The sequence below is a fragment of the Camelus ferus genome, chromosome 2 (assembly GCF_009834535.1).
Source record: "Camelus ferus isolate YT-003-E chromosome 2, BCGSAC_Cfer_1.0, whole genome shotgun sequence".
In the NCBI taxonomy this organism is placed as follows: domain Eukaryota; kingdom Metazoa; phylum Chordata; class Mammalia; order Artiodactyla; family Camelidae; genus Camelus; species Camelus ferus.
In genome coordinates, this window is record NC_045697.1 from 88,742,309 (window position 1) to 88,770,128 (window position 27,820).

The 27,820-nt window shown below is 36.3% G+C and overlaps 1 pseudogene; it reads right to left on the minus strand.

Annotated features, from left to right (window-relative positions):
* Positions 1 to 24,777: 24,777 nt before the first annotated feature.
* On the minus strand, positions 24,778 to 25,282 carry LOC116659254 (annotated as a pseudogene).
* Positions 25,283 to 27,820: the final 2,538 nt, after the last annotated feature.

Consider the following 27,820-nt stretch of genomic DNA (forward strand, 5'->3'; position numbering starts at 1 on the left):
TAGACATAAATAGAAACCTGATCTTATAAGCTTTGGCTAAGCTGGGGTATTTTTGATCTCAAAGAAAATTTAATACTCAACTTTTTCTAAGAGTTGGCATCTCAAAGGGCTCAACAAGACACTTGAATAGAAATTTGACCTTAAAATAAGAGGCTTTTATATCTCTAAATAATAATTTGCTATGTTTCCTCAAACAAAAACAATGATCAAAATAGTAGTATCAATAAATGAATTAAGTCAATAATTTTTTTCATATAGTTGAGCAACATAGTGTGTAGCATATTTTCAAGTCACTAAGGCAAAATAGACAGAAACTAATATAAAAGCAAATTTGCAGGATAGTCAAGAACCAGAAAAGACAAAGAAGAGAACTAAGATTGGCAAATTTATTTAGTATATTTCTTGAAGTCTATTCTTGGCATAGAGCTTCTAAACTCATTGGAACTTCCTGTGAGGAGAGCAACAAAGGTGCCTTCTGTTGTGGTAATGAGGTGATCTTTGGATCGAATCTAAGGATGGGGGCTGGTTGCCTGGAGAACTAACCTGTGATTAGAGGGTTGGAACTTTCAGTCTCACCTCTTGCCCTCTGGAGAGGGGAGAGGGGCTGCAGGTTAAATTAGGCCAATGACCAGTGACCTAATCAGTCACACCTCTGTAATGAAGCCTCCACAAAACCCCCAAAGACAGGGTTTAGAGAGTTTCCAGTTTGGTGAACATACATGGAGATTTGGAGAGTGGCCCACCTGGAAAGAGTATGGAAGCCCTTTCTCTGTACCTGACCCTGGCATCTCTTCCATTTGGCTGTTCCTGAGTTACATGCTTTTATAATAAACCGGTGATCTTATAAGTAAAACATTTCTCTGAGTTCTGTGACCCACTCTAGAAAATTAATTGAACCCAAGGAGACGGTCAAGAGATCATCTGATTTATGGCCAGTTGGTCAGAAGTACTAGTAACAACCTGGAATTGGGGCTGGCATCTAAAGTCCAAGGAGGAGGTTATTGGAATCGCTGATCTATAGTCAGTCAGGAGTGTTAGTAGCAACCTGGGTTTGCTATTGGCATCTGAAGTGGGGGTGGGGGGAGCATTTTGTAGGACTAAACCGTATATCTGGGATCTGATGCTATCTCCAGGTGACAGTGTCAGAATTGAGCTGAATTGTAGGAGACCTGGCTAGTGCCACACAATCGCTTGGAGATGTGGGAACCTCCCTCCCCATTAGAATTGGGTTCAGAGTCCTTACCTTGTTATTCTCATTTAGTCATAGTATCCAATTCTGAGTTTCAGAAACGCAACTTCTGAAAGACCAAGGAGAAGGCCAGGCACTGAGTTTAACGATAGCCCAGAAATCCATGTTGCAGGGAACTTGCACTGAACTTTGTTTTGTCTAACACTCAGAATCTCTGATTCTTTGAATCACAACTTATCTATTTTCTATCAATTACATATTTTCATTCTTAAATTACTCATAAAATTTCCAATATATTTTATTAATGTAAACCTTTTTATTCATACAAAAGTATAATTACATGGAAAATATTAAAGGGAAAATGAACTTAATATATCAAACATTTCTTAGCCAAAACTAAAATCTCTCAATTATTTGAGTAGCTTTGGACAAACAATACCAAAGAAAAACAAAAATAAAAAATGAAATGTTTGGGCATGAATTGTTTATAAATCAAAACAAATTAGTTATTGAATAAGGTAAGATGTGGAATAAATACCCATGCTTAACATCTACTCTTTAATATCCAATAATCTTCACTTTGTTTTATATATTGAGATACTCAATCTGTTGCATTTTTCTTGAGTTTTTATACAAAAGTTGTTCTAAGGTTTTATAACAGATTTCCATGAATTCATTTGAGGTATGTCTGGAATTTAAAAGTTATGAAAAGAATATCCTCAAAAAAGGTGGAGACTATATGTAGACATTCCTTTTTTGCACTAAGCAAATCTAGTGTTGTGATGGCAAATGACCCTCCTTCCTAAAAGATACCCAGGAGACTACTACTGCTAGTTTACAATTGTATCATGTGGTGAACTTTCTAGAAGATCTGGGACAAGAATGATCTCTTTAGAGTAAACAAAAATACACACACATGTTTAATTTTGAAAATATGGCCTGATTTGACTTATTATTTTATTAAGATACGTGTTGCTTAGAAATCTAACAAGCACAAGTTTAGTCATTATTCATACACTCTTATCTCGAAAATTATTATAACCTTTTTTCTAATCTCCAGGAAGCATGTTTCTTTTCATACCTAAGTGAAATAACACTTATTTTTAAAGACCATAACAGCATGTAAATTCTTATCTTTTAAAAATTAATTTTCTGTTATTTTTACACTTCAGTATTATGAGGAAATATATCTTAAATTTCTTCAAGTCTGTGATTTAGGTATGAGATACTAACATCCATCCTAATACTTTATTCTTTATTTGCTGTCAGCCAGCTTGTTTTCAAGCAGCTCTTCTGATTTTCCAGCACTTAACATAAAAAGTTTAGGTTTCTCCTCAAAATGCATGCATTCCATTATTTATCTAAACCATTATTGAAAGCCTATCTTATGTAAACACATTGGTGGTGGGATAATGGAGATCTGCAAATATAAACTCCGTCCTTAAGGAACATCCTATTCATCTAGAATGAAAAGTAAGACATACATAAGTAATTTAGGACTGTGAAGGGCAGAAATTAGTAAATGCTAGACAGAAGTATCAATAAAATGCTATGAGAGTTTAAAGGAAGGACAGATAACACCTAGCTGAAAGAATCAAGGACAGACTCCTGGAGGCCATGATATTTCAGCCCCAATTCAAAAACAGTGACATTTGCGTAAGTAGTTGGAGGAAAGGAAACTCCAGGTAGAGGTGACAATGTAACAAGTGGCAGGAATGAAACAAAAGAAGAAAAAGAGAAGGGAATTACATCCATCTAGTACATGGTGGTTATGGTTTTATATTCACCATTAGCTTGTAATAATACAATTTCAATACTAATGGCCACAGCTCTATAAAAAGGATTCAAGCAGTAGTCAAGAACGCTACATAATCCTGGAGAGACACCTTGGTCCTTTCCCTTTTCCTCTGCCACTACAACCCCAAATATCTGCTCTGGGACAATCTGCCTTGGGGCTATCAAGACATTTTCTCCTCTTGTTACAGATAACCTCTTAATTTGCAAGTCTGATGGGTAGAGTGACCATACAACACAATTTGCCTGAGGTAGTTCCAGTGTATCCGTATCATCTTTGTGTAACTTTTATTGGGTCTCTTTTTAGGTTTTGATAATAAATTATATGGCCTTGCTACTCACAGGGTCTATACATCACATTTCTAACCTCATTTCCCATACCTCCCCAAACTCCCAACCCTCCCTCGATACTTTCTGGATTAACCAGTTTCAATTACCTGAAAAACCCCTTCACCCCTTTCTCTGAGTGTTTCTTTCCCTTTCCTGATATAACTGTAACCAGGCTCTCCCCTGAGTATGTATTTCCACCAAAGCCCTCTTCGTTAGTGTGGTGCTGAAGGCATCTTCTTGTTTCTCATTGTTGCATCCAGACTCTTCTCCTTTATTCTTCCCTGAGAACCATCACCAGAGGATATTATGATTTAGGACTAATACAGTAAAACTATTCCTCTTCGTTGCAGTCACCTACCAACTTTCTGTTCGTTTCCTTCTTTCTTTAAAGATTTAATATTTCGTTTCCCTATACATTTCTACAGTCATAATTCAGGTAGGGAATTGCCCCCAATACTTCATCTCTTAGTTTCTGTCCTCTCTCCACTGATGCTTTACTCCCCCCACACATAAGCCTCAGCTACACACTTTCTCTTTTTTTTTTATTAATGTTTTTTTTAAATTCTTTTTTTAAAACTTGATTTTGGGGGTAATTAGATTTATTTATTTATTTTAATGGGGTCCTGGAGATTAAACCCAGGACCTTGTACATGCTAGGTACACACTCTACCACTGAGCTATACCCTCCACCCACATATTCCCTTAGTCACAACCTAGACTTCGTCATTTTTATTAGCTATAACCTCTCCATAGCCAAAATCTTAAGCATCCTAAATTTCAACCCAATCTTCAGCTCACTTTCTGCAGTATCCTAACTCCAATTATTTATTAAACCCACTGGGGCTTTGACACTGCCATCTTTCATCATTTCTCACTCATTTCATGTTCTCATGTGCTTCCTATGCAGCTTAAGTCTCATGATCAAGAATTACAATCACTATCTTACTTATACCCAGTGCATGCTCTGTTTACTCCATGCCTGTGCATCTGTGCTGTTTGGGATAAAGGAAACATACACACACAAATACACACACACTGACCCGTCCCAGTTCACGTTTATGACTACTAACTCAGATTGCCCCTTAACAATATGGTAATCAAGTTGTTTTCCTAATCCACTCACTCTCCTTCTCTCCTAAACAACCACGTCATATTTACTCCCTATTTCTTACTTTCACCTAATGATCTTGCTTCCTGTTTTGGTGAAACTATCTGAAGCCTCAGAGGAGAACTACTACCATCAAATCTCTCCACCTGCGTACATCTAGCCACACATACTCACCATCTCTCCTGTGGCTGTATAAGAACAGTTGATGGTCCAGTTGACAGAAAAAACTCATGTAGTCTCTGTCCCATTAACTCTCACTACCATTCAAGGGCAATTCTCCTGTAATTCACATTTTCTCCTGCATCGTGAAGTTTTCCTTCTCTCTTGAGTCTTTCCATAATATGCCACAACTTCTATTTTTAAAACAAGAACACTAAATAAGACAAAAACAAATCTTCTCAACTCCACTTCCCTCTTCAAGAACCACTTCAACTCTTTCATGCCTTTTAATACAGTTTTTTGACCAGTATCTATATTCACTTTTTCCAGTCCCTCACCTTCCCTTCTTCTTGGAACCCCTGAATCAGGCTTCCACCATTGCCGTCCTCCTGTAATACCCCTTGTGAAAGTCTTGAGTGACCTCCTTGATATTGCCAGTCCAACAATCAGTTCTCATTCCCCATCTTACCTGATCTGTCAGCAGTTTTTGACGTAATTGGTCAAATTGGTCAAAAGTAGGCCACTTTTTTCTCCTCTGAAACACTTTCTTCTCTTCGTTTCCAAGACATAACCCCCTCATGAATGTCCTTGCAACTCACTGGCTGTGTTTATTCTCTTCTTCAATGAATAACTAATCTTCTTTTGCTAGGGTTGGAATGGTCCATGCCTTAATATCAAGCTTCTTTTCTTTTCTATCTTCACTCAATTCCTTGGCAATCACGCACTTTTTCTATATGCCAACGACTCCCAACTCTGTATCTTTTGAGTAAACCTATTCCCTAAACTCCAGAGCGATGTATCCAATTCTTGACTCAACATCTTCACTTCAGTAAATGTAACGTGTCAAAGAGTGAGTTGCTAACTCCCTCGCCTTCAAGACCTACTCCTCTTTCAAACTGGATCCCATTTCACTGAAAGTCAACTCACTCCATGTTGCTCAGTCAAAACTTTAAAATCGTTTTTTGACTTCTGTCTTTGTTTATCTCTCATTCAACAACTATGTGTACTGTGCACGTACAAAGCTAAGCACTGTCTCTTCTATGTGCTGGCGCTACAATAGTGAACAAATCAGACAAAAATTCTGGTCTCATGGAGCAAATGCACTAGTGGAGAAAGTCAGAAAATCAACATAATAAAATTGTAAACTGCGTAGCACTTTATGATGTTACTGGTAGTGTGGAGAAAAACTACTGACGGTGAGGGATGAAGGGTGTAATGGGCGTAACTTGAAATTTTAAATAGGATACTATGGAAATTTTCACCAAGAAGGTAACAACTGAGTAAAGATTTAAAAGATGTGAAGGACTGAGGCAAGTGAATATTTAAGAGAGAACACTCCAGTGTGAAGAAATACTAAGTGCAAATGTTCTGAGTCAAGAGTGGGCCACACATATTCTTGGAACAGCAAGGAGGCCAGCGTGGCTAGAGCAGTGGGAACTGGAAGCAGTGAGGGTAGTAGGTCAGCTGAGAGCTAGATCATGGAGGGACCTACAGGTCCCTGCGAAGACTTCCGTGTTTACAGAGTGAGATAGGCAACTACTGGAGGGTTTTGAGCAGAAGAGAGGCATTATTTCACTTCTCTTTTAACAGAATCACTGTCTCTTCTTCGAGAAGAACCTATATGAGGCCAATGGTATAATCAGACAGAAGCATTTTACATTTAAACTTTATATAATTCACTTCATTAAATTCTAACAACAATTCTTTAGAAGGGATAGTACTTTTCAAGAATCTTCATAAAGGAATACTCAAAATATGTAATAAAGAGTTAGTCACAGGCATTTACCACCTGTGAGAGTCACCAGTCTTAACCACCTAACGGAAGCAAGGTGAAGACCAGCCCCACGTGGCTGAAAAGGATATGGAGAAAGTATGGCCTCCTAAACAAAAGAGACTGGAGCTCCTATTCACTAATACTTTTGAAAATATTTTTCTTGTAGGGCCTTAAAATACATAGTCAACTTCGGCCTATTGCATAAAACTGAGCTTCCGAAACAATTTGATCATCTCTGGAAGTTTAAATGTCCCATAATATGCTAAAAAACAAAAACTCAATCAGCTCATAAAACAGAGGCAGGGCATTTAGCAAAATTAGTAATTTTTAAAATTCATCACTTAAAAGACTATTAAATAAGTATTTAATATTTAGTTTCATTCATTTTTATACTCTATGCTGTTTTTTTATACATATCTTTAAATGTTCGATTTTCTTCTTTTTTATTTTAAATGTTTTTTTCTTTTTTGGGGGGGTAATTAAATTTATTTATTTATTTATTTATTTATTTATTTTAATTTCTTTTTTAATGGAGGTACTGGGGATTGAACCCAGGACCTCATGAATGCTAAGCACTGAGCTATACCCCAACACCCCCCATTACATGTTTTGAGAATTTTAACACACACTGCACTATACACCATGATTTTGATGATTTTAGAGAGGGAGGACTGATTCTTTACTGGGTACAATTTCCTTGATCTAAATCATTCCTGTATTTTGCTACAGGGACTGATCTCATCAGCAAAAATAGATGAATACCCCTCTTACATTTTAATTGCTTTCTTTGCATCATTCATTATTTGAATTAACATATTTTTGCACCTAAATATTAATCACACATTGGTGAATTGCTTACCTTACCAGGAAATTTAAAGCAACATTATCTATACTCTTGCCTGCAAACTGTATATAAATAGCCATACTGCTACAAGCCAAGTACGTGAAGTCAAAGTTTATGATACACTCAATAAGCCTTACTTTATTTTTTAAACTTTCTATTATATTGTGATGATTAAAAAATACATTGCATAGCCATCTTCTGTGCAAACATACCTCTATACTCTTTTCCCATGCTTGTAACAAAATACAAATGCAGACATGCAGGTGATGTTTTTTTCTAGAGAAATGAGACAATACCATTCATGCTAATCTGAAAAATTATTTTTCCCTTTACATAATTTATCACAGTCAACACTTAAAAATCTAACCTAATATTTTAAATAGAAGCTGAACATTTTCTATGGACATCTAGATAATTCCTTTTTAAAATTTATTTATAGGTTCTCAAAAACTTATTTGCAATTCCAAAATTAATCTTTTTTCTGTCATTTTTTGAGAAACCTGACCTTAAGCAATATGAGGCTATTTATAATCTTTAACATACTTAATTTGAATATTCATACATTTTGCTGCAGAAATATAAATGTGTTTGATTATGAGGGGCTGCCCTAGCCCCTTAGTGATTAATAATATATGGAATAGCCTTCATCTTATTGTTACAAAAATCCCCAAACATCAGAATTCTTAAACATATTTGGCCCCAAGGGTTTTTGTTACTGTTTTGTACATTTGTATAAAGAATGCTGCAATAAATATTCTTTGACCTATCGAATTAAAGACTGGGACTTTTGCTTTTGTAAATTGGATTTCTAGAAGTGAAATTCCTAGATCATAAAATATGCACCTCTTCAATTCTTAAGTGCCCTAACTTGCTTTCAGAAATGCTGCAATTCATACTTCTATCAAATATGTTACATGTTTCAATTTCTCATGGTTTTGCCAGCAAAATATTTTGACAAACTTATAGTATAATAACTTCATAGACTACCATAATTTCCATACTGCTATTTCCCATGGTGAACCTGCCTTGCTTGAATTACCACGCACAACATATCATAAATAATCCTGATACCCAAGAGACAATTTAAAAGCGGCAAGTCAGGACATGTAAAGCCTAAAAGACCACTTGTTTCAGCAGTTACGTTACAAAGCACTTTCTTCCAACGATTTCCAACATCGACTCATTACCTCATTTTATTTATTTTTATGCCCTGGGTTACCATCTTTTTTTATGCTGTTGTCTGTTAACTGTGAAACTTAGTAATAAGCCATATTAGTCTGTAGTTCTCTTTTTCCCTCCTACTTCTCTCCCTCCTTCATTTCTGTTTCATTTGGAGATTACTCTTCTTCCAAATGCACCGTAAATTTCGACGTTCTCTATTCGCTCCTCCGATGTTCTCCCTGTGTGAGCATTTTCACTTACTAATACTCCCACACTTATTTCTCTAGACTAAAGCATTCTCCTTGTTTCTCACACATGTTGCTACAGGATGTGCAGGAGAGAATGTGTGCTATATACTCCATTGGCTCCCACAGGCATTTCATACCCCCTCTTCCTCTGTTTCACATCTTAGGTACTCTGGGAGCTAGCACTGCCTGGCATTCAGTGAACTGAAGACATGTTTGATAAATGCATGAATGAAAAACAATAGTGCTTTACATTTCTATAAAACTTTTCACAGTCGTTGTTCAACATTAAAACACAATCACAATAATTCTTTGATAAAGGCAGAATAATTTCAAAGACGTTAAGCAGCTGGAAAAAAGATATAAGACTCAAATGTGATAGAATCAGGGATAAAATCAAGTTTTCCAGTTTTAAATCTACCTCTGTTTCATCTTGTGGGTTTTTAACTGAAAGACCCTTATTTTATTCAACTTTATAAATTATACATTGATTTTATTTTGTTGCCCTTAGCTTGAACACATTGTAAAAACATAACACCATGAGAAAACACTAAATAGACTGACAGCAGGCAGTTAAAGTGGAACACTTGAAAGTACTACCTGTAATGTGTAAACAAAAATGTATTAATATGAGCATGCATTCTAACTCCTATTTTTCTTGACTTACAACCATTTCACTGAAAATCAGAAGGCAATGGCAAAAATTCCCCTCTGAGCAAGAAGAGGATGCCTTCAGTGTCTGTCTGCCTGTGTCGTATCTAATGGTTATGTGGATATAAGTAGATGGATTTGATTTTTCAGAGTGTGTTTTAGTGTATGCAGCGTGAGACTGCAAAGAAATACCGCTTCATTTTTCTGACTAGCGTATATGAATCAGAATCAGTCTTTGAATTTTCTCAAAGAGGTCAAAATTAACCCAAAGGTGCAACCTTTCCTTATTTTGTAATATTCTTGAAAGTGTGTGACCAGCAGACATTACCCAGCCTGTTTCTACTTGTCGGAACACTGCAGTCACCAGTTGTTTCTCACTTCTTCGCTGCACGGGCAGAACAGAATTTTCCCACGCTGAGTTTCTTGAGATGACTCAGTAAATCTTTCAGCTCCTCAGTAAAGCTCTTGCCACAGCACCCCCTTCCCAGCGTGTACAGAATGCACACCTGTGGTGCATACATGCTGGGATTTGATCAAGAAGCTGACTATGGCTCTGTGCCTGGTTTGTGTTTTATAGTCACAAAACATGTTGGGCAAAGCCATTATTCTGCAGACCTTTTACCTGCCTGGAGTGTCATGCCACTTCTGAGATCACTGGGGCTCCAGAGAACTCTCTGGCCTTTTGAACTCTGACTTCCTCTCTGCTTCCTCCGGATTATTGTTTCTCGGTGCATTTTTCAAGATACTGCTTATTAATGAGCTTTTCAAAAGTCAGAGAATTATACAGATCCATAATCCCTTTGCAAATCTAACATAAACTTACTTCTAGATAAAACCTAACCTGACTGAACATGAGGTTTTTCATAACCTTTTCTTATTCTAGTTAGTGTGACTATGCATTCAGGTCCCTGCAGAAATCTGAATGCGTTTGATTACGGTTGCCACCCAAGACATAATGGGAAATGCTGTAACAGTATACAGAACGTGTGTCATAACACCTTCTCAAAATTAAAAAGAAAATCTGAATTTCAAGACACAACTAATCCCAAGGGTTTCAAGTGAGGGAATATGGACCTACAACTACATGCTGAGTTACATCTGTGTTCTAGCCTGGAAAGATTACCATGATATATTAGATGTTGAAAAGGTTTTAAAAGGTATAGCATAATCCCATTTGTCCTCGTGTCCATAGGACGTGTGTATACATATAAGTACGATCAGAGAAATGACTAGAAGTGCATGTTATTCTATAGTATATTTTGTTGTGTATTGTTTTATACAAATCAAGGCCTTCTTATGCGAGTACATAAAATTTCCTTGAGCATTTGGAGTAGGTTGGCAGGGGTGCAAGGGAGTAGAGGCTATTATATAATATTCTTCCACTACAAATAAAGTATTTCTAATTCTCCTACTGTTAGCAAAAACATTTATTAAGCACTTACTGCAAGGCAGACATTGGAATAAGCATTTGCATTGATTATTTAAAATTCAATAGAATTCTTTAGACTAGGTACTATTGCTATTCACATTTAATTTATACCCTTTGTACTTTCTGAATTTCTTAGAGGGGACCTAAAAACTTGCAGAAATTTCCATTTTGACTGCATAGAATTATAAAAATTGTTAATTATTTTAAGCTGTATTAAAAAGAGATTTAAATCTTAAATGTAATACATTTTTCTTAGTATATTTACTACAAAATATCCCTAAATAAGAGGAACAAGTAGTAATGTTTAACCAGCTTGTAGAGTGTTTGGGAAGGAGGGTGGAGGAGGAGAAGGGAAGGGAATGCTGATATGTTGCATTTATTCATTTATGTGGTATAAATATTCTCATCACAGTCAGTTTCAAGCTATTCCAACATGACACCGCTGAACATGGAGTTACCAAGAGATGTGAATAATTGCTCTTGGGACTCAGCACAGCCTGACTCTAGTGCTCCTTGGAAGGGCGACTCAATAAGCCTAGAGATAATGAAGTTAATTTTACAGCATAAATATAAATGCCAGTGCTAAAATATTTTGAATGAGTTCATTAAAAAGGAAAGAAAAAATACAAGTAAGAAAAACAAGTACAAGCAAGATTATTCTAATTAAGTTCATTATATTTTTTAATATGCAAATATAATTTTCAGATGAAAGTTTTAAAAAAAAAGGTAGCTATAATTATTGAATATAATTGCATCTATCTGAAAAGTCAGCATAATTAACTATGTTCAGGAGTTGTAAGAGGTGAGTTCCTTTGAGGTAACGCTATATACTTTGGTTCCCAGGACTCAGGGAGTGACCACATAGAGACCATGTGATTTCAACAGCATTTTTCAAAGCTCTGATTCCTTAGGCTATTGCTTATCATGTTCTGAAAAATATCACCTATTTTCTCCATAATGGACATTTGGATGCTCCTTTTAAGTAGAGTGAATGAGGTTAGGAAAGAAAAGAAGTTCTGTCATATAGACTAAAGTAAGGATAGAATTATTTAGATCATTAAAGAGGTATGGGTAGAGTCATGAATTTTAGAATCCAGGTAAACTTTTCAAGAAAATTGGTATGTAATTGTTAATCAGATATGTGAAAAATAGAATGTCCTTATCCAGAAATTACTTATGAAACAGCAAAATTATTACATTCTCATTTCTTCTGAATAATCATTTAGATATAGAAATACTCACAAGAAATAACACTTGTGAGAGTTAAGTTTATGTGTCAGCTTGACTGGACGTGGGATGCCCAAGCATTCTGTCAAACATTATTCTGGGTGTGTCTTTGAAAGCATTTCTGAATGAATGAGAATAACATTTGAACTGGCAGACTGAATGAAGAAGAATGCCCTCCCTAATGTGGGTAGGCCTCTTCTCATGAGTTCAAGACCTGAATAGAACAAAAAGAGACTGACAAAGAATTCTTTCTGTCTGGCAAGTCTTAGAGCTGGGACATTGGTTACTGTTGTCTTTGGACTCAAACTGAAGCATGGCTCCCCATGTCTTCCGCTTGCTGACTGCAGATCTGACTTGTCAGCTTGCATAACTGCCTAAGCCAAGTCACTATATATATATATTCTATTGATTGGTTCTGTTTCTCTGGAGAAATCTGACTTGCAAAATATTTAATTTATTTTGTTTGAAAAAAATATCAATGTGAAAGATTAAAGTGAAGATGAATCCAAAGTCCTTACTATGGCCTTCAATGCCCTACATGATACACCCTTTTCCGCCCTGTTAGTTCTCTGACTTCATCTCTTCATTCTTCCCCTTGATTGTTTCACTCCTGCCACACTGGCTTCCCTGTGCAATCAAACCATAAAAAGACATGAGGAATCTTAAAACTACTAAAAATACTACTAAGTGAAAGAAATCAATCTAAAAAGGCTGCATACTGTATGACTTCAACTATAAAACATTCTGGAAAAGGCACAACTATGGAGACAATAAAAAGATCCATGGTTGCCAGAGAGTAGGGGGAAAGAAAGATAAACAGGCAGCACATGAATGATTTTTAAGACAGTGAAACGATTCTGTATGATACTACAATGATGGATATATGCCATTATGTAATTGTCCAAATCCAGAGAATGCATAACACCAATAATAAATCCTAATGTAAACTATGGCCTTTGAGTGATTATGATTAACCAATGTAGGCTCATCAATTGTAACAAATATACTACTGTGGTGTGTGACGCTAATAAGAGAGATTGTGCTTATGTGGGGACAGGGGTACATGGGATCTCTCGGAAATGACTCTCAATTTTGCTGTGAACCAAAAACCCTTTTATAAAATAAAGTTTATTTAGTAAAAGAGAGAAAGAGACTATTGAGACACTATCAATGAAAATATTATGATTCTAGTTCCAAACAGTGACTCTGCTATAAAGATTGTTTCCTATTTGTTCTTTTTTTCTCATTTTCCTCATTTTCTCAGTTCCTTCCAAGAAACCAGAATTTTTTCTAAGCCTCTGTTTTGTCTGTTAGTATACTGATAATAATCTTATAGGTAGATTTAATCAATTCCCTCCATATGTTTGCTAATTTTTTTCACATATTCATCTGTGTTGTATATAACCTAATAATTTAAGCTCAGCCAATATTTATTAAATATATATTGGCTGATTTTATAAGACACTTATATACACATGTTCACTGATTCTATTGCTGAATTACTAAATTATAAGTTAATGGCTGTGTGTATTCCATACTGTGATGGTCTTACCTTACAAAGCCCATTTTAAAATATTAGATTTAAAAATAATTCTTTATCAGAATCTAAGATCTTCTTATTTCTTTAAAACAGCTCCAAAGGAGGATCTTTGTTTAAATTTTCTAGGTCTCATTTCTAAAATTTGGCATCACCAACTCCAAGGTTGCATTATATGATTTTAAGGATACCCCAATTCTACAAAGATATACTGTTGTGATTATAGAACACTTTGCATACATTTTAATTAAACAACTAAGAATGATGATTTACTTCACAAAGCAGCATATCATGCTTCAGAATCTGTGAATTCTAAAACCAGTTCCTCCACTTATTAGCTGAGTGGTTTTGATGCTTCACTTAATTTTTCTCTGCCTTAGATCCTTCATATGTTGAACTGGAATGGGTTATTTTTAAAGTTCCTCCAATGCTAATGCTTAATTATTCCAGTTTAAAAGATTTGACATTTCTAGATACTAACCTGCAAATTATGTTAAAATACAATCAACTCAACAAAATAATGTATATTCACCAGATTTACACATCCCAAAGTTTTTACAGAAGTCATTTTCTTGCCTCCTGTAACTTCCCAGAATTTACAAAATCGGCCAAAGTAAAGTAAAAAGAGAGCCAGAGAAATTTTAAAAGTGCCTTGTAATTGAGCAGTTTTCTTCCTTGGCATGTTTGTCTTCTTTACTTGTCTTGCTAAAAGCCTCATTTTTCTATTTTATTACCTACAAACAGTATGCCCTCTATTCCTGGTTTACTATCATTACTTGCTAGATGCTCTTTTTAATTTCTGCTGGATCATTTTTGGGGCCCTAAAGTAATAAGAATTAGAGAACAACAAGTGTTGTTTAAATAACAATGTTTGCCTTTGTTTTTAAGAATATTTGAAACTTAACAATCTGTAAATATTATGTATCTATAAACAAAGAGAACTAAATCCTTCTCAAGGCAATGAAATTTTTATAGAAAATTTCTTTTTCTAATAGAAAATATTGGTGTAACTGGTATAACTAAATGGTTCTAAACAGCTTTAGTTATTCATGTATTTCTTTATATACTTTTTAAAATTTTATTTTTATTGAAGTGGCTTTGATTTACACATATATTTCTTATTAATACATATATATAGTGAGCTTCTTTCTTGGGCATAATGTTACTTGACAACTTATTAAAAGAAAAGAAAACAATATGAACTCTTCCCATAAAGAAAATATAGTCTAGCTGGTTGATGGAGGCATTTAAAAAAAGATAAATAACAATACATACATGATCATAAAACAGAAAATTAGTCTTAAGTGTTAAATGAGTATTGTAGATATTATATAATTTCAGGCATTGGGAAGGGGACTTTTCACAGTTGTCTTGGCCTAGGTCCTTTAGAAAAGAGACCCTGAGGCTAAGATTAAGTGTTCACCCTTAATTTGGGGCATATAAGTCCAGACAAGTGAGGATGATGGAAGAAAAAAAAAAAAAAAAGCAAGGCAGGGAAAGCTGAAAAGCTATGTAGTGTGATAAGAAGCACTACAGTCCTGGCTCCTTCTTCAGAATCATCACTGGGGCACAGCAGCTGCTGGCAGCGAATTCACACAGCACAAGTGACATCAGTAAAATGATTGTAAAACAAAATACTCCTTGGGGGATCCACAGCAGAGAGAACGGAGGTGGAATTTACCTCCTATTTCCCACTGGTCAAGGTTCAGCCCATGGGAGCCAACTCCCCACAGGCCTGGCTTGCTGAGCAACCAGTATCCCAAGTTCCCAGGGGTGTATTTCATCCATATCTGCAAGAAAGAGTGACTCAGCTTGGATGCTGTGCCAACTAAGTGAGAAAAAGGAAGTCATCACGGAAATAAGCCTGAGAATACAACAGGTTTGAAAGGTCAGGGAAAATTTATGGACTTAAATTGTGGGCTTTCAGATGAGTGAGGTTTGGATATTGAAGGAAAAGAGAGAACACGTTTGGTAGGGAAAACAGTATAAAGGAAAGTAGGAAAGAAAAGAAAGCACATGGAACATGATAAACACACTGAGTGCGGTAGAGAGAGTTTTGGCTGAATCCAGGACTGGACAGAGGGTCTGGTAGAAAGTTTGGACAGTATTGAGGGTTAGGCTAGAACATTTATATCTGACTCAGGCCACGGAGGCATCACTAATCCCTAAGTAGGTTAGGCATGTGATGAATGTGGGATGCTTACAGCATCATTATAACAGTGGCACATAGGACAGGTTTGAGGAGTAAGAACATAGTTTCAGATGAACAATGAAATGGAGATATTTTTAAAAATTACCATTTTTGAAATGTGCTTAATGTGGTAGATACATGTTAAGCATTTTTAATGCATTACCTCATTTAATTCTATACCATAAATATGGGAAGCAATTCCCTTCTAAAGAGGAGGAAAATAAGGTTCTGAAAAATCAAGTAACTTGCCCAAATTCACACAGCTAATGATCCCATCCTGCATTTAATCCTAGACCAACTACAAAGTTCGTATTTTAACTACTACATCACCAGTCTAAAATTTTTAAGTTTCACATCATTTTCAGGGTAATGAGATCCACATATATAAAACATAAAGTTTAAATTTGAAATTTCCAGTGTATTATAATTTCACCTGAGATCAATAAAATAAACGCTCAAAATCTTCATATTCTAAAGTGAGATCATAGACCATAATATTGTGAATTTACCTCTCTGTCAGCTTCAGCCCATCACCCACACCTAACCTACAGAAGAAAAGACCGAGAGTGAATTTGAAGTTAATTTTTAAAAGCCCATTGTGTCGTGCCCTCCCCGGTCCCCCAGCCCCTCCACGGTGGAGAGAAGGGTGGTGTGCATTTCACCCTAGGCTAAGCCAGAGGGAGCGCTGGATGTGTGTGCTCTGGAATTTGAGCAGGAAAGAGACAGATCTCCAAAGTCTGAAATCAAGGAGTGGTTTCTAGAGTGAGTGTTTCAGGAGAGCTTTCTCTGGGAGTGAGCTCTGCTCTCACCGACAGAGCCAGAGGCGAGTTCCCCGGGAGTCATACGTGGACACCTGGATGAAAGCAAGCAGGCTTGAATAGAATGAGTTCTGAAAGTTTTCCCGACAGGAGGGAGGTGACCTCAGCAGAGAGGGCATGAACAGTAAGTGGGATAATGGGCCGGGAGTTGTAAGGGAGAAGCCAGAAAAGTCAGCACCCACGCAGAAAGCTTCCGCCGGACCCCCAAAGCACGGAATCTCTAGAGGGCCCCGAGAAACAGGCAGCTACGGACATCTGTCACCTCTGATTACAGTTCTGCCACTCAAGAAAACTTTTTCTGTCCTTCGCTGCTGCTCCTCTCCTCTCTCCAAACCTGGAGATGAAGTAGCACAAATAGAGAGGACTAAAGAAACAAGGAAATTATCCACCGCAACCCTCTGCTCACACTGGATGCACCTCTGAGGCGGGCCAGGGTGGGGCGACAAAAAGTGCTTTAAATCGGTAGAGAGTCTGAAGAGCTTGTATTAGTCGGCATTGAACCTGAAAGTATCCACACCTCTGCCACTCACCAAGATGTTATCCACATGATTGAGGAGATAGCAGACAGCAGACAGGATGCGTGGAGTGAGCAGACATGATAAAGAATAAAGTTGCCTTCTGCCAGTGCCCCTCAGAGACCAGAGCTTTCACTTAATGGTTAAAATGTTTATTTACTTATAGTGTAGTTGCTTCTCTGGTACTTTTAAAACCATACTAAAATATAGAATATGAATAATATGCATCTTCAATATATTAAAATACAAGATGAAAATGAATAGAAATTGTAACTTAATTTTACTTTGAAAGACAATCTGTTGTAATAATCCTCGTATGTATTAACATATCTAATATATTGTAATAATCCTTGTACAAGACAAGTATGTTGTGTATACTGAGGCAGGTAGTGATGTGCCGTGGGAAAGAAAGAGATGGCTGGTCCATGTATATGTTACTGACAGCTGGTTAGGGAAAACTTTGATGTAGCAAAATGCAAAATCTAGACTAGTGGTAGACCACTACTATGATGTATTTGATATATAGTCATTTGTGTGTTGAACATTTAAGAATATTTTAATGAAAATAAGTCACTCAAGAGTTAAGTAGTACAGACAGAATAATAACCTCCTGATTTTTGTGATTTTGACCCCAATATTCATGTTTTTAAACTCTAATATAACAACAGAGCTTTCTCATTAGGCAGAACCTGTCTCTACCTGGTCAAAAGACAAGATTCAGAGGAGAAAAACTACCCAGTGAAAGGGAAGACAGCTCCTTCCACTCTGTAGAATAAACTTTGGGCCAAGAAAGAGGCCCCCTATCTGATACCAAAACAGAACTCTCTTTGATCTGTGAAATTCTATTTCTGGGTTTTTAGACTAAAAAGATGAATAAGATCTAGCATCTGTCTTAGGTTTAATTTTATAAACTTTTATCTTTTATAAATCATCTAAAGAAAGAGACATCGCACATGATTTTTTTTAAGAAAATTTTATCCTTTTTTGGTTAAAGTCTGCCACTGTGTGGCTACTTTGAAAAACAACAATTTTAGAAGTGATTTTTTCTTAAGCATTCAGGTCTAGAAGGGAAGAGAGGAGCTTATGCTATTTACAGCGTGAGCTTCCATCTTTGTTAATCTGATCTAAGCGGTGTAGGGCATTCCTTTGTGGTAACATTATTACCTACGCAAAGAGTTCCATATGAATTATTTACTCCTCACTACCGACCTCCCAGTTAGATACACATTACCTCTGTAAGGTCTGCAAGGACTGTGTCCTTCACCCCTCAAAGAGCACTGACACAAGCCCAGAACAGGGCTCTTCAGAGTTTAGACTGGTCTCTAATATTAGTCAATGAACTGTATCAGTAGCATCGCAGGACTTCTACGTGGCGGAGCTGGATTTGCCGGCTGACACTGGAACTAGATATATGAGGGTCTAACTTTTTGTCCCCCGTGTCATAAAGTTTCTAGCTATTTTTTAGAATATTAATTCTGTATTTCAAGTTACAAAAATATTTAAGCTTCACTTTGTACTCGGATGGCAAAATTAATAGTAGTTCTAGTATTGGTATAGTATAGCATCAATAGCCAAAGGACAAAATTATCATCTTATTAAGAATTAGTGCCTAAGAATTTCAATTTTTTTTCATGTTATATCAAACAAACGCAAAACAAAAATAAAAATAACACCCATATGCTAAAAAAAATGGTATCAATAAATACACATGAAATGCTTGTTTCCTGGTCTTCTTACTGAAATATGAGAAATTATCATTACTATGTGAAGAAGTATAACTAACTTTATGTAATAGCAATCTACACCAATAAACTGTGATTAAGGATTAATACTAATTGTTAAGATTTATGTTTTGGACAGAAAAACAAAGTTTGTAAAGGTGAGGTCACCTATTTCTTATCCGAAGAATTCTTCATACCACAATGGTGCTTCTCCTGTCATAAAATCACATGAAAAAATTTATCTATTTCTAAAAGAGCTAATAGTATATGCTTTAGTTTTCATTGCAAATTTTTTTTCAAAAGCTGTATAATTTAGGTAAAGGAAAAGTCAAGGAAAAAATAATTTACAATCCAAATGCTTTTTCTTTCTTTTTTATAATGTTATAGCTGAAAGACATGGAGAATGGCTACCACCCTTCCTCACTCCCTCCTAAAGATTATAGGTTGAGGTAAGTCCAAAACGTCTTTAAACATTTAGAGTTTTTTGTTAACCCTTTTCCCCAAAAAAATTATTGACAGGAACTGCAGACTCCAGAAAAAAAAATCTAAAAATTTTGAATATATTTTTTTCATAAGTCACAATGAATAAATCACCAAGTGTGAGACTTACTATTCTGATTCGATCTTTCTCCAGTTTTTTAAGCTTGAAATATAGCCTCAAAAAGTTAAGGCACAAAGCTGTTAGTATTTGCTATAGTCAGGATTTAAGTTGATTTGGCACTAGAGACATCAATTACCCTCAATTAAAAAACCCATTGCCATTGCACTTCTGCTTGTATTCAGTATTGACTATAATCTTCCGTTTGCAATCATCAGGAAGATGATCTTGAAAGGTGCTTAAGCCTCAAGTAAAGGCAGCTTTCTACAACTCAGAGGGAGGATGTCACTAGTAATAACATATTATTATTGTGTGTATGTGACTGTAGTTCTATGACGGTAAATGTTTACATTCTGGTAGGTTTTACTGTAAGTATAGGGGATAGGACTTCAGTCAGTGGAGGTTCTCACCCACACAGAGCTTATGTTCCAGTGGAGCAGACAGGTGATCAACAAGAAAAAAACAGCGTCACTTCAAATAGTGACGAGCACATTAGAGAAAACCAGGCAAAACACTCTGATAATAAGTGACTGTTGGAAGGCAGTATCAATTATGGAAATTAGATAAGGGATTTCTGAGTAGGGACTATCTAGCCAGAGGCTTAAATAACAAGAAAGACTGAGCCATACAAACACCTGAGAGAAGAGCACTGCACCAGAAAGAAATAGAAAATTAAAAGGCCCGGAGGAAACGTCTAATTTAACGGTGGGGTGGTAAGGCAGGGTAATTGTTTCAAAGAAGTGAGAAGGGCACAAGTTGGGTTTAATTTGCAATTTTTCATCTACTTGCTTTTTTTTTGTTTAACTGGTCACTTGGCCAATTGTTTTAAGAAATTTGAAACTTTGGAGTATTGCTTATTAAGGATGATGTAGACTAGCATAGTTCAAAGTACTTCTCAAAGTTCTTCTCCAACTTGAATGTACATGGTGTTATGTAAAAATGCAGTTTTGATTCAGGAAATTCTGATTCACCAGGGGTGAGTCCAGGATTCCGCTTTTTTCTAACATACTCCCACTTGAAGCCAGTCTGCTGCTCCCTGGATCGCCTTTGATAAGCAACATTGTACACTCCCATGGCTCTCAATCTTTTATGTGCGCCCGCTGAGAGTGAAGATTTGGGTTTCTATTTCTAAGTTCCCGATTCTGTAAGGTGTAGAAATATGTATTTTAACAAGTAATTCTGATGAAGTTGGTCCATGTATATCGTGTTGTGGAGGACAGGAAATTTAATAACATAAGCTCTAACTTTCTTTCCACCTCTGATCTTCACTCTTAGAGACATTTGGCGGTTGACATGAAGAACCCCTTTTTCTCACCTGTATATGCATCAAAATATTCATCAAAATTGTATTTATTGAATATCTACTCAACAAATACTATTTGGTGGCTCTTGTCCTCAAGAACTCACAATCTGGAGACAAGTAGCCCAAGACTACATTAGAATTAATAAGAGCATGTGTTTTAGAAGCAGGCAAACCCATGAGATATGTTAAGTGTAGAAAGGCTACTTAAACTCACTGAATATTCTCTTGGTATCCTCACCAATAAAATAAGGAGAGTTTCGATATTCCATAAACCTTATGCAAGGATGAAAGGGCATGATCTAAGTAAAGTGATCAGTATCATGTTTAGCATAAAGTAAGTACAGAAATAGTAGTGGACTATAGGGTATTGGGTATCTGAAGATAGTAAATAAATATTTTAAATTTTTTTTAAGTGTGATAATAGCATTCTGGATATGTAAAAATAAGTAGTCCTTAAAGTTAGAGATATGTATTGGATTCTTAACAATGAAATGACATAATATCTGACATCTGTAATAGACAAAACTTTAAAAAAATTTTTTTGAAGAGATAGATGAAATAAGATTAGCAAAGTGTCAATAATTTTGAAGCTCTGTGATAGGCAACATTATCTCCATTTTTTAGTATGCTTTAAAATTTCCATTAAAAATTAAGAAAATATATTCTGCAAGCTAAAATTGAGCACAATAATTCCAGTACTCACTCACTTTTGTAAAAAATTTATTTTGGTGGGGGGAGGTAATTATTTTTGTTTACTTTTAGAGGAGGTACTGGGGATTGAACCTACAACCTTGTGCATGCCAAGCATGCGCTCTACCACTTGAGCTATACCCTCCCCACCTCATTCACTTTTAAGGAGGGCAATAGCAGAATTGAAATCTTTGTAATATCGGAGATAATGTTAAAAAATGAATAGTTTAATATTAACTTAAATGTACTAAAATTTTGTTACAAAGTTGATGATAGGTAAAGTTTTCCGATTTTTGCTACTAACAAAATTCTTTGTCTTTGAGTAAAAAATTAATTCATAATTTTATTTTTCAAATACAGATTCTGAATCTATACATTAAGAGAGCTTAGATACAATAACACCCAGAAGCAGTGAGCACATGTACACAGAGATCTTGGTTTCTAAATATAATTTCACATTAAGGGGAAGCAGAGATCCATGAAGAAATGGCTGATACGGGATCTCAGCAGGGAAAATGCAAGATGAGCCCTGACCTCTGGAAGGACTAAATGAAAGACGTCAAAAGGACAAAGAAACTAGTTTCATGGGGCTCCCATCGTCCAAATTTGGGACATTTTAAGCATAAAAATAATAGTAAGTGTATTTGATTATAAAATATTCTATTAATTAAATACATATATCATTAATGGTGCTTGTAGACAGTATCAGAGAGAGAAGAGAGAACAGTAGAAGGGAGGGGAGGGGAGAGGAAGGGAAGAGAAGAGAAAAGAATCTATGTTTCCACTCCCCAAAAGGACTATTGTAAAACCTGAATATAAAAACTCTTAATTCATGGTTAAAGACTAGCACTTACTCTGCCTTTTGGAGGAAACAAATGGAAAGCTTTTCTTTCTGGAAGTATTCTCAATAATAAATGTGAAATAAACTATTTCACATTTAGAAAAATCACTTTCAGCAACACCTGATGAGATAATCAGTTCAGGCAGGGATCATCAACGGATGCTGAAATATTTCCCAAATATTACTTCAAAGATTACACGCTAATTCAAAAAGATGATTAACCCTTATAATGGAGAAATCTGGTGGTCAGCACCTTAACTAAGTAACCAACGTTAGCATCATTAATATTGAAAACAATCTGATGCTATTATTTGGCACCATTAATACTGGGGGGGGGGGGGAACCAAATTTAGCATCATTCACACTGAAAAAAATCTCCTAGTATGATGCAAAATGATGAAACAGCCTGGAAATAATACAGCCTTTAACTGATTTTTCCAGGGTAGAATAGAGACACCCTTCTGGCTTCTTTAAAGATTTTTGTCTGTCTTTGGTTCTCTGTGGTATGAATATGATATGCCTAGGTGGATGTTTTGTGAGTTAGTTAGTTTGTTTTGTATTTATCCTGTTATTCTTTGAGCTTCCTGGATCTGTAGTTTGGTGTCTGATAATAATTTTGGAATTATTTTGTCCATTATTACTTCAAATATTTCTTCTGCTCCATTTTCTTTCTTCTCATTCTGGTATTCCTACTACACATATGTTACTTTTAGAAATGTCCCAAGTTCTTGGAGTCTCTATTCTTTTTTTAAAATTCTTTGTAGTCTTTGCATTTCATATTGGGAAGTTTCCATTGGTCTATCTTCAAGCTCCCTAAATCCTTCCTCAGTTGTGGCCACACTGATGAGACATTTAAAGCCATTCTCCATTTCTATTACAGTGTTTTTGATATCTAGCATTTCCTTTTTTAAAAACAAAATTTGGTGATGGGAGGAAATTAGGTTTATATATTAATTTATTCTTGGAGGTGGTACTGGGGATTGAACCCAGGACTTCATGCGTGCTAAGCATGCACTCTATGACTTGAGCTCTACCCTCCCACCCTAGCATTTCCTTTTGATACTTTCTTAGAGTTTCTGCCTGCCTGTTTACATTAGCTATCCATCTTGGGATATTGTTTTGTTTTTACAATTGGAGCATTCATATGAATGAGTCATTTTAAATTCTATTTGTAATAATTCCAAAATTTGTGTCATACATATCTCAGTCTGGTACTATTTCTTGCTTTGTCTCAGATTTTTTTTCTTGCCCATTGATATGCCTTGCAATATTTTGTTAGATGCCAGGGATGCTGTGTTGAGGACTAGGTACTGAGGCAAAGAGGACTTTACTGTGAGGATTTATGTGAATCTGGATAGGAGCTGGGCAGAAATGAATGTTTGCTGTAGCTGTCGGTGCCAGCGGCTTTCTGCTCCTCTGGGGTCCTTATTTCTGCCTCCCTTCCTCACTTTGGGCTTTAGTACTCCCTCCTCAGGGCACATCTGCATCTTGCAGCTCTGTCAGCTGTATTGTACTGTCATTTTACTGGAATCCAGTGTGTGGGGTGATGAGGGGTGTAGGGTGGGACAGGGGACCAATACTGTCATCTTAGGATCAAATCTCCGTCTTTTAGTGCACCTGCAGCTCGGGGCTAAGACCTTGACTGGTGTTTCTACACTAGTTGTTGAGCTTTGCCCTATGCCTTAGGTTAGACAGGGAGGCGAGAATGAGCTAGGTTGGGCAGAATTCCCTTCCTCTGCCTGGGATAAGGCTCTGGGTAAAATCTTTTCCTCTTGAAAAGTACGCCTTAGTGATGGAGAATCCACTGGACATATTACACAACGATTACTCTTTCCCTCCTCCTGCCAGCATCACAAGGTTAGAGAATTTGCATGTGTACTCTGAAAACCCCATGGGGCTCCCAGAGATAAAACCTGTGAATGGATGAGGGTCATCCAAGACTTCAGCCCCCATGGGTTTTTCACTCTCATGCTAGTCTACACTCAGCCTCCAGCAATTCATCAAAATGACCATTTAAGTGTCCTTACCATTTTATGACTCCAGCAACTTCTGCTCCAGGTAAGCAGATCTCGTCTGTGACTCTCTGGATTTGCCCATCTTTCCAGACTTCAAGGTAACAAGTTTCTTTATAATCTCAGGTCTTTGATGAGTCCAAGAAAAGTCACTAATTTTCAGTTTCTTCTTCCTTTTCTTGCAGGCACAGGAAGGATGATTGGCAAGCTCTTTATATATTGGAGGGGTTTTTTTTCCCTTTTTTTTCCTTGAAGTATAGTCAGTTATAATGTGTCAATTTCCAGTGTACAGCATAATGTCCCAGCCATACATATATATGTACATGTATTTGTTTTCATATTCTCACATTGGAATTTAAACATTGGAATTCTGTAACCTGAAGACTTTTATTGTGCTGTTCATCTGGCCTCTCTTTATGAGATATCATCTCCCCTATGAATTCATCACATACAGAAGGATTTCATGGAGAGAAACTAATTGCTTAGGGTCTTCTAATTTATGTTTATCAGACAAACACATGGTGTACATTCTAATACTGTCAAGCATTTTTTTTCATGAATCTGAATATCATTTTATACACTACGGCACCTTTGGTTTTAAGAGGCTTGCTGTTTCAACTCTCCATGGATACATAAATACTTAACTATGTTTATGGTTCCACCTGCATTTTGCAAATGCTCTCTGCATATCTGGTTGACCTGAGTCGGGGTCAGCTAGTGGGTGAAAGATAGAAATATCAACCTGATCATGGACAGTCGCTGTCTGGATAATTATTAATGATAATCTCTGTGGACTTAAATATGCCACCCTGATGGAGTCATTGCCAAATGAATGTTACTCTGAACCACATTAATGAAGAGCTATAAGATGGCTACTCGTGGACACCAAGGAACTTCTGCTTCCCAACCTAGTTAAATACTGCAAGAAGAGAATATTTCAGAGAGAAGGGTCTGTAAGAAGCATGTGTGCCATTTGTTTATTGCTGGGGCAGGAGATCCAGCCTTAGTTATGAGCAAAGCAATTTGGAGAAAAGAAGGCAGCTGTATTACCAGGCTGTGCATGGAGTTCTGTCTTGTATGTCCCCTGTGAAAATATTCTCTTGACCACCAGATCTTTTGCACACACTGCTTGTAGACATGTTCCAGAAAATAGTTCATAACATGTATTTCAAACAAAAAAAAGAAATGATCTGTGTCACTAATTTCATCCATGCTTGGCATAGGTTTTCCAGGTGACCTGTGGTGCATGTCATCTTGATGACTTCAGTCCAGTGCTCTCTGCACTTAACTGTCCCAGCCCTACAGCTTATGGCCACAGTGCAAGCCAGCCACTGCCCACTCCCCTACCCACCATTCCATCCAGTACAAATTCTTTTTCACTACGAAAGTTATTTAAAAGAACGGCCAAAGTTGGGAAGGGGGCATAATGAACTCATCAACAAATAAACAGCAAGAGGCTATAATTAAGGCTTCGTTCGGATCCTAAACTCTGTGTTTTCATCTTGAAATCTGTATCAGTTCTGCCCTCCATTTTCTAGTCTAAAATAATACTATTCACAAATATTAATGTATTGGGAAATCCAAAGTGCTCTTCAAACCCAAGGCATTATGTCCTTCTAGTGCTGGTACTTAAAAACTACAATAGAGCTTTTGTTCCTCATATGTTTTGTTTTGTTTTTTTTTTCCTCATATGTTTTAATTAGAAAACAAAAATGTCTCATTATGTAAGGGCATCAAGAAGAACGTTAATGAACTTAAGCAATGAAATACAGCTTTATAATTTTTGTTCTATGGAGTGTGGCCGGCAGACACATCCACACCCCCCAGTTTTCATGCTTTGTCTGGTCCCCTCCCCTCCAGTGGAGGTGGGACTTAATGAAGTGAACGAACAGAATATGCTTCTAATGAACAGAATATGGCAACGGTGACATGATGTATTGGATTATGTGTATATCTTACAAAAGACTGTAATGTATCTTGCTAAGAGAGTCTCTCTTTTCTCGTGCTGGACGCAAACTGCGGTATTGTGGGCTGCCATGTGCAGAATATGAACAGAATATGGCAACAGTGACATGATGTATCGGATTATGTGTATATCTTACAAAAGACTGTAATGTATCTTGCTAAGAGAGTCTCTCTTTCTCTTGCTGGACGCAAACTGCAGTATTGTGAGCTGCCACGTGCAGAAAAGCACGTGGCCAGGAGCAGATGGTGGCCTCTAGTTCAGAGCAGGCAGGAAATGCAGGTCCTCAGTCTGGCAAACTGCAAGGGACTGAATTCTGCCAATAACACCGTGAGTTAGGAAGCTGATTCCTCCCCAGCTGAGCCTCAGATGAGACCACCAGTTGGCCAGCACCTTGATTGCTGCTTTGAGAGACTCTGAAACAGAGGACTCAGCTAAACTGTGAGGAAATAAATGTGTGCTTTTTAAAAGCCACTAAGTCTCTCGTATTATTGTTAAGCAGCAAGAGATAACTAATACACTGAATTTTATCACATTCTTTTAAATTTAAAGGCTGAAGATAACTCCTGTGATTGATTTTATTTATTTACTGTAAATGAGCTCTCCTGTTGAATTTTGCTCCATGAATAGGAAGAATGGCTAACATTTTTTGAGCCCTTCCTTGCACCAAGCATTTTACAAACATTATCTCATTGACTCTCTTTTCCAGCATGGAAGATACAGCTCTCCATCATCATTTGTTAAATCAATCAATTGATCGATCAATCTAAAAGTCATAATGTACCTCTAGGACAGATAGAAGGCAAAGCGCTTAATTCTAAGAGTATCTCGAAGACTGTAAGGATTATAACTCACCGAGCACAAAACTGCTATAATGCAGAATGCTGGAAACAAGCAAAATTATCACAAACTTTGGCAAAATTATTAAAGGAATAAACAGTTGGCTGTGATTCAGTAGGGCATTTACATCATCTTATTCAACCTTCTTAATATCATCAACTTAATGTCTTGAGTTGTGTAATTATATGATAAACATAACCATCAAAAGGGATAAAAACAGACAGATTTACCATGTGCAGGCAGTCATCTACAAAGAGGCAATAATCATAACGCATCCTCCAACGCAAAGCTGAAACGCAAGTTATCAAAGCAAAGATGCTTATCTCAGATCATAGTGATTCTTAAATAAAATCCTTTAAAAAAGAAAAACAAGTCACAGACCCACTGGGGATCAGAGAGAGTTTGGACTATTGCCTTAACATGATTGATGTAAACTTCTACCAATCTCCTGAAAAAAGCACCTAAATATTTTTATAAAATATTGTTTAAATTTGTTATAGATTCTCCCAAAAAACTAGCAATGGGACTACGGAGTAGTATTTTGACTGCAATACAGTAATATTCAGTGACATATTTGGTTTTACTGAAAGTATTAACATGATATTAGAATTTTTTCAAATGTATTTTTTTTTAATTTGGAGCCAATAAAACTTAGATTTTCTGAAATATTTGTGTTACTATGACTACTTAACTAGGCTCTGTTTCAACTTTATACAGTTGATTATTTTCTTTGAACTAAATTTTTTAATATGTTATTCTGTCTGAATCTACTCCATTGAGTTTATTCAAATTCACTTCAAAATATGCTATTAGTATTTTCTTTCATACAATCATATTATAATATTTGACTTTACCCATAAATATGTCAATATATTGATTT